At 42.5% G+C, this 7903-nt stretch overlaps 1 long non-coding RNA gene across 1 annotated transcript; it reads left to right on the top strand.

The window, feature by feature from the left end:
* Positions 1-613: 613 nt before the first annotated feature.
* On the top strand, positions 614-6988 carry LOC121356742. Its single transcript, XR_005955618.1, has 2 exons — positions 614-677; positions 6490-6988. It is a non-coding gene; the product is annotated as an uncharacterized LOC121356742 (long non-coding RNA).
* The last annotated feature ends 915 nt before the right edge of the window (positions 6989-7903 follow it).

The raw sequence follows: 7903 nt of genomic DNA on the forward strand, positions 1-7903 counted from the left end.
TCCTTTTCTCCTCAAGCTAAGCCTTATGAGCTCTCAGAGAACCTATCACACCTGAGATAACTCAGCTACCTCAAATGGCATAAAGTTAGCAGGATGGTTTCTGAGGTAGTGTTGGAAACAGAAAAAGTTTAATAAAAGCTAAAATAACAAAGCTCTTTCAGAGAAAAACTGAGCCGGGGCAAGAGGTTCTGGCTCCTGCTAAAGCACTCCACAAAAGTGATTATTTCCTTTGTTCTCTTTCTTTTTCTTTTCCTTTTGGTCTCTGTCCAATTGGGTAGCCCTAGGTTTGAGGTGAAGTCCCAAAGGTCCTATGAGGTGTCTTTTTAGCTAATTGAGGAGACAAACTTCTGGGCTTTTTGCCTTTTTAAGCAGACAAATAATTTGGTCACTCCTTCAACAAGAAGGCACATTCCTACCCTTTACAGAAAAAAACACATGGAGTGCAGCCAGCTTTGAAAAGCACCTGCCTGTCACCTTATCACCCTCAGACAAAACAAATTGCCCCACAAGGACTCCTGAGGTCAGCCTTGGCTGCCAACCCAGAGATGATTTGGCTGCCCCCACCCTTCCCTGCCACCCCCAAAACTGGGCTGAGCTGCCCAGGGTGCTGCCTGGGAGATTGTGTAGCCACACACCTTTTCTTCTCTCCTCTGGGCTCAGCAATCACCAAACCTGTGGTAAGAAGTTATTGCAGAGGGGAACCTGCATTGTGCTAGGCTTCATTGTGTGCTTGTGCTTTTATAGTATGCTGTTTTGAGGGGAAATAAATTGAAAAAGAAAGCAAAGGGAACAGAAAGATGATTCTTGCTTTTACTGAGCTGTGGGATTTGATGCTGTAGGAGCCAGAAGTCTGTTCAATGTTTCCATGGGTAAACTTAATTTTAAGTAGATATTTCTGATATGACCTTTTCCTAGTATATTTTTTTTTCACATATCTGGCCAGTAGACTGAGTAAAGAGGTGGTGAATGTGCAGTGGATTATTAACCTGGTGGCAACAGCATTAGTAACAGAGCAGGGTGCTTTATTCCACTGCTAACACTTGCATCTGTTTCACAAACATTACCAAGATAATCACATTCTTCCTGCATCTGCTTTGCTTTAGCTCACACAGATAATTCAAGGGTAATGCACCTTGTCTAAGCTAATTCTAAATACATGCCTCAAACACAAAAAAAAGTGCTTGGTGGGTATTTTGACCCAATGCACTACATCAAAGTAACCAAGTAAGCTGTAAATGCTTTGAATAAAATTGGACAAAAATTGGCATTTGTCCAGTTGTGTTTCTGGCTGGCAGTTCTTTAAGTTTTAAACTTTCTCTGTATGTGAATTTATATTAAATGATAGTGCAACCTGTAAGTTATTCAGGTGCTCCAGTGCTGAAAAATAAAATATACCATGAACAGTGTGCTCTCAGGTCTGAGTCATGGAACTGAGATCTGACCTTTCCAGAAAACCTGCAGGCTAACAAAATTGCCAATATGGGATGACACCTTTGAAATTAGGCACCTGATGTGGAGGAACTCAGAGCCCTGTGGGTCCAGCTCGCTGGGGCTTTGCCTGGTGGATCCAGACATTAAATCCTGAAAATTGGAACCATACCGATGATTGTTGAAAGTGAGGTTAAATGGAATTAAGCAAAACTATAAATTTAGTCAATGAGGTACTTAATAAAAGCAGAATGTTAGGATCACAGAATCACAGAAAGGTTTGGGTTGGAAGGGACCTCAAAACTCATCTTGCTCCACCTGCTGCCATGGGCAGGGACCCCTTCCACTACACCAGGTTGCTCCAAGCCCCATCAATCTTGCCTTGGACACTTCCAGGCTGAACAGCTCCAAGTCTCTCAGCCTGGTTGAAAATCAACAAGAGCTCAGAGCCCTGGAGGGAGCCTCACCTGCTGGTTGAAGCCATTCTTGTCACACACTGCACATATCAAATCCTGGTTAGCAAATCCTGGTTAAGAAACATCAGTGACCATTAGTGTCAGCAGCCCTCATGAGGTTCTGTGATCAGGTAATAATCTGATGTGTCAGAAGCTTGAAATGACTCCATTAGAGCCAGAAAAGAAGACAATTTATGAAGGCATCATTAGCATTTCCTTTTCCAACTTCACACAGATTTCTTGGAGGGACATACGCTGAATATCTTCCCTTAGCACTTGGAACTGAGTGGAGTCTCCTTCTCAACGCTGGCTACCCCTGTCATTCCCTAAACACTGTGCCATGTGGTTCCAGAGGGCTGGTACTACACTGGACACCATTCATGAGCTTGATTTCTTTTAATCATAGCCCATTTTTAAATGTTACTACTCCCAATGATCAGCACGATAATCAAAAATAGATTGTTAGCACTATTCCTGTTTGCAAATACATTTGTAACAGATATAATTGGTAAAGTTTAACTTGTGTTTGACTCATGTTAAAGTGCCCATCAACATAAAAAGATGAATAAAAATGAGGATTTTTTTAACCAACACCTGAGGTCGTGCAGACAGCAGAGACAACTCTGAGTCCCCCCTAAAATAAAAAAAATTCATATGTAGAAGATTAACATTTGAAAACACAAGATGTCAAAGAGGGATCTGAAACGTCTTTATTTCTCACCTTTCAATGCTAAAATACAGAACTGGACATTTGAAAGCAAAAGCAACAGAATATGAGTAGAGAAAACAAGTGAATTTATATGCAATGGAAAAATTATTTAGTGAAATATAAGGTGATTTATGAGCTATCTTCTTGTTACACTAGCAAACAGTCACAAGTCTGTTACAGAAATTTGACCTGAAAAGGGTCTCTGCTTGACCTTGGGGGTCTGCATTAAATGCAGGGTGTTTGTCCCAGGATTGAGAACTGCTGCAACACTAAAAATACATCCTGGATTTGATCATTTGTCTAATAAATCTTGTAGCAGTGAGTTTCGTGGACTAATTTCTATTTTAACCCTGTAAAGGTGGGTTAATTTATGCCTATTTTATTTTTCGCTCTTCTCACTTTTTCATATCACTGATTTTGCTTTCCTGCCTTTCTGCATCTGTTGTCCTTGTTTTGCTGTGAAATTTTTAACTCAAGATTTTTATAACTTTATAACTGTTATAATTCCTCACAAAAAATCAATAGAATCCCATTTAATAATTTAAATTAAATGCAATATATGATAGGAAAACTCAGGAAATCTTTGAGCATGCTCAGTGGCATTCAGAAATTTTAACCAAATGTAATCTTGCCTGCAACCCTTGGTGCCTTATGTGGGAATTCCTCCTGGCTCCAGGAACAAGAGGGCAAACCAGGACAAAAAGCTGGATCCTCCTGCAGCTCATAGGAAAGAGTTTTTAAAATAGCTTGTGGAAACACTCACAAAAAACACTGCCCTGTCATTGGGAATAACAGGCAGCAAATTGATACAGTCATTAGGGAACTGAAAATGAGAAGTACAGGAAACAGCAATTAAGCAATTTCAAGCCTAAATCAAAACAGCGCAAGAGGAACTCCCCAGATGCCTTTGCTGCCTTTCAAATAATCACTGGATAAGTTTTGCCAGGAAAAAAAAAAAAAAAGGAAAAGGAAAATAAGAAGGAAAAATCAGTGCTTATGCTCAGGAAGACATCAAACAGCAAAATCAAATTAATGAGGGGAAACTCCCAATGGATGGAAGAGGAAAAGATGTGAAGGCTGCAGAGTGCCCCAGGACAGTGGCACAGGACATGGCTTTGCAGGGAGCAGGAGCTGTGTGGCCACCAGTGCTGTCCCCAAGCCCTGCTCAGTCCCTCTAGGGACCTGCTCACCTTCAGCCTGGGATTTCTGTCCCTGGTGGAGGAGATTCACTTTCCCTGGGTGGTGCAGGGCCAGGAGGGATCTCCCGTGGCAGCTCCACCAGGACCCTGCTGTCCCCCTGTAGCCTCTCCCCTGGCTCATGCATCAATCTGGTCCCCTCATGTCAAACACAGCTGGGCAGCCAAAGCACCCTGAAGCACCCACACCTGCATGGTCCAGGCTGGCTGGGGAGCCTGGCAGCCAAGGAAGTGTCCTGAGTGGAAATTTACCAGCACTAACTCCCCTGTCTGACTCTGCTGGTGAGTTCAGGTTTTGGGCACCATCAGCACTACTCTCTGCTCCCCAGGCCTCTAAATCTATGCAATTACCCAGATTCAACCTTCTAAGCAGTCATGTAAGGGAAATAATTTGGTTGTCCTTGATGAATCCTCCAGGATAGTTTAGCATGGAAGCCCTGAGTCTCATTGCCTGATGACGAAGAAAACACTTGGTTTTAACAGGCCTGATATGACTTGTGGTTTTTCTGCTCATGGCCTGAGCTGAAGCCCTAGCACTGCTCTGTGTGTGAGCTTTCCTGAGCCCAGCCACATTTTCTGCCAAGCAACATCACCCTCCTGCATCTTGTGAATTTGTGAATTTTGCCCTGAAACCTTAAACATGTTTCCAAACTAATTCCATGACTAATGAAGGCCCTGGCTTGGGCTTAGGGACTGCAAATACCTCATATCTGTTGGTGCAATGGCCAGCGTGGTGATAAAATGACGTCTGTCCTTTTTGAACTGCAAAGTTAGTTTGTATATTCTCAGGAAGCATCATGTCTTGGAGAAAAGCTGGATTTACGGACACAATCTGGGCAGTGTCCATGCAGGAGGTGCACATTTTCTGAAGGAATGGCACCCCTTACATGGGCATATTGTTTTGCATTCAGTGTGAAATAAGATTTGTCAGAAATGTCTTTTCAGGACCACTAAGACAATGACACAGTGGAGGCATTGATCATCTGTTTATCTTTAGCAGCAAAAGTAGAAAGTAATGAAAATTATTAGCAAAAACAAACCAAATAAGAGAAAAGTAACTACATGAAGTACCAAATCTTAGCTCCAGGAGGAGCAATCATCCCTATATCTATTTATTTCCATTTGCATGATTAATTGACATCTTGTTAACTGCTCACCAGGGACACTGCAAATCAGCACGGAACAAAACAAACACTTCACAGTAGAGAAGAGGGTTTCCAATTGTGGATTCTACTGGCATCAAAACCAAGTTTGAAAAATGCATTTTGGGAGTCAACCTGTGTTACATGCCAGGTAAACTGGAGATTGGAAACTTTCTGATCTGCTACTGCAGAGTGTATGGGGCAGCCCGAGCTGTGCTGGGAATGCTGCTCTGACTTTGGAACTGTAGGGGTGATGTTGTGAGGACAGCTGTGATTAATGAATTGGTGGCTGTGGGAACTTCCTAAAACCCAGGAGAGTTTGCAGCACGGTCCCATGGCTCCCTGCATCCCTTGCAGAGGGACTAGTGCCTTCCTGTGCATGGTGCTTGGCCAGGAGATCAACAAGCCCTTGATGCTCCCGCACATCGCAGCAGTGTATTATGAGATTTTTCTCCCTGTTGCAGCGTGACAGTTCCAGTGGGAATTCTGGACTAAATGACTTTTTTATATATTTTTTTTTTTCATGCACCAGAGAGTAATTTAATTTGTTTTCTCTCTTGCTTGTTTTGTGTTGACATGGCAGAGGACAAGGTCTGATAAAGGGAGAAAGCAAGGGAGCTGCAGCGGTGATTTTCCATTTTATTGATGGTGACGCTGTGTGGAGAAATGTAAAAATAGATCTTGATGCTGACAATTTTGGGACAATTTTGTCCCTTCTTGATCCCAGGCCGGCACTTTGAAGCTGGGTCCTCCACCCTCTGTGAAGATCAGTGCCCGAGCAGAGGCGTCAGGCAAAGGCCTGCATCCTTTGTGTGACTCTCAAAAAAGAGAAAACAAGAGTGAGCAGTTTATTTATCTTGGAGGAAACACCATGGGCTAAATCTTGCACTTCTGAAACTGAAGTCAAAGGAATGAGTCCTGTGAATGATGAGAGAGAAGGCTGGGACCTAGAGACACAGCAAAATCCTCCCAAAGGAGTGTGTGAGAAATGTCATTATAGCTGACAACAGAAATACCTGGCTTCTCCTTACAGTCTTTTCAACTAGTACCCAATTTGCATGACAGGTGAGCACTGAGTCATGCTGTGTGAGACTTTTTGATCCATAAAAACCTTACTGAAGGAGACAATGAACATTTAAAAATCAATGGTCTGAATAACCAGCAAGGTATGAGTGGTGGTGACTGCCCCCTTGAAAAAAGGAAGAATGTAGTGGGGTGGAACCTGAGCAAGTACAGACTCAGTCATACCATTAACTTTTCTTTTGAAAGACACTCTTGCAGGGATGCACCTCCTATTCATTGCCCTGCCTGGCCAGGCATCATATTTTATTAGAAGAAAACAAAATTTAAAGACCATGTAAGTAAATATTGAATAAGAACAATCAAGTGACAATGGAGACAGAGAAAAGCCATTATTTCTTTTTAACTGAGGGAAAGTGTTCCCAAACCACTGAGAGAAACAACATGTGAGTATCTTTTCAAAGGGCAACAGCATTTAATGGCATGGATACATCAGCTTTGCTTTTTAATTTTGTTTTTTCAATTGTGTTTTGTTGCAGGGAGCAGTGGCAACACCCATGGTCATTAATACTGAGGGTGCAATGCAGGAATTGCCACACTGGGCTAAACTTTTGATGTCCTCGAGGGACTGCACAGCCAAGTGACTTTGATGGATCACAGCAGCACTTGAAACCGAGCAGGGAAAGATTAGCGTGTCTCAGGCAGAGAGATTCCACTCACCTGATTCTTTTCTGTTCTGATGAGATAATTTTTCTAATTAACCTTGATAACACTTCCAGACACCAAGGCCTATCCACACACGGATGGAAATACATTTTCAAATGGACATTTCACTCCTACCCATGTTTGCTAGTAGTGAATAGAGGAATTTAACACCTTTGTTGCCAACTGATTTGTTTGGATAACTAAAGCTGAGCCCCCTTAACAGAAGGAGAAGCTGCCCCCAAGAGCTTTTGGCAGAAATCCAGGCTTCCATAGGCACTGAGGTGTCTTGTGCTCACTGATGGAATAAAGGAAGCAATATGAATTTAGGAGCAACCTCAGTGTCAGGTGTCAATTTCTGTTTATTCCTCTTTTGATGCTTATCAAGGAAGTCAGTGATGCTGTCCTTCTCTGAGCAGGATCTGAACAACTCTAAAAATGTTTTGAAAGCCAAAGCATGCCAGAATGGGGTCCTTTGGAAGTGCGCAGTGTCTGACCTTTATCCCTCACAGCATCCCACTTAGGAAGAGGAAGGACCATCTCATAATCCCACTGAATTCACTGAAAATCATCCTGGAAGTGAAATGAACCATTCCCCCTGCTCTCACCTACTTTGTTCAGTTTTAAAAGTGTCCAGCAAGAATTTTTCAAAGCTTTCCTGACCCTTGCTCTTGCCTGACTTTACATCAACACTGATTTTCTACTCTGTAGAGCTGGAGACACAGATCTCTGCTCCCCTGAAGGACCTGTGAGAAAGAGCAATAACTCCCTGGCCATTCTTTCACCACATCCTTTGAACCTGCTGCAGAAGAGGTGAGGCAAGTGCTGCTTTCCCAGAGCACTTGCCTCTGGCCAGGTTTTTCCTCTGATACTTGAAAGATGCTAAAGCTTGCTGAGAATGCATTATAAAAAAATCAAACATGCTATCAAGGCTCAAATGCAATGAAACTGAATTTATTCCTAACTATTCATCATATTTCCAAGTCTCTGAATATGTTGTTACCAACAGAGCAGTGTTTAAAGGGGGCTGCAACATCATTTCCTAACCCTTCATGCAGACAGAGTAATAGAGAATCTCCAACACAGGTAAGAGCACTTTCCCCAAGAGCTGGCAATTTAGATTTATGGAGACGTTTTAGGAGGATATTTGGCACTTAAACAGAGTCCAAGAGAGAGCTCATGTACATGAGAGGTTTAAGACCACAATTTTTAGGATGTCACAACTCTTTTTTCTCTCTTCAGAGGTTGTGC

This window comes from Pyrgilauda ruficollis, unplaced genomic scaffold (genome assembly GCF_017590135.1).
Source record: "Pyrgilauda ruficollis isolate IOZ18807 unplaced genomic scaffold, ASM1759013v1 scaffold3, whole genome shotgun sequence".
NCBI lineage: Eukaryota > Metazoa > Chordata > Aves > Passeriformes > Passeridae > Pyrgilauda > Pyrgilauda ruficollis.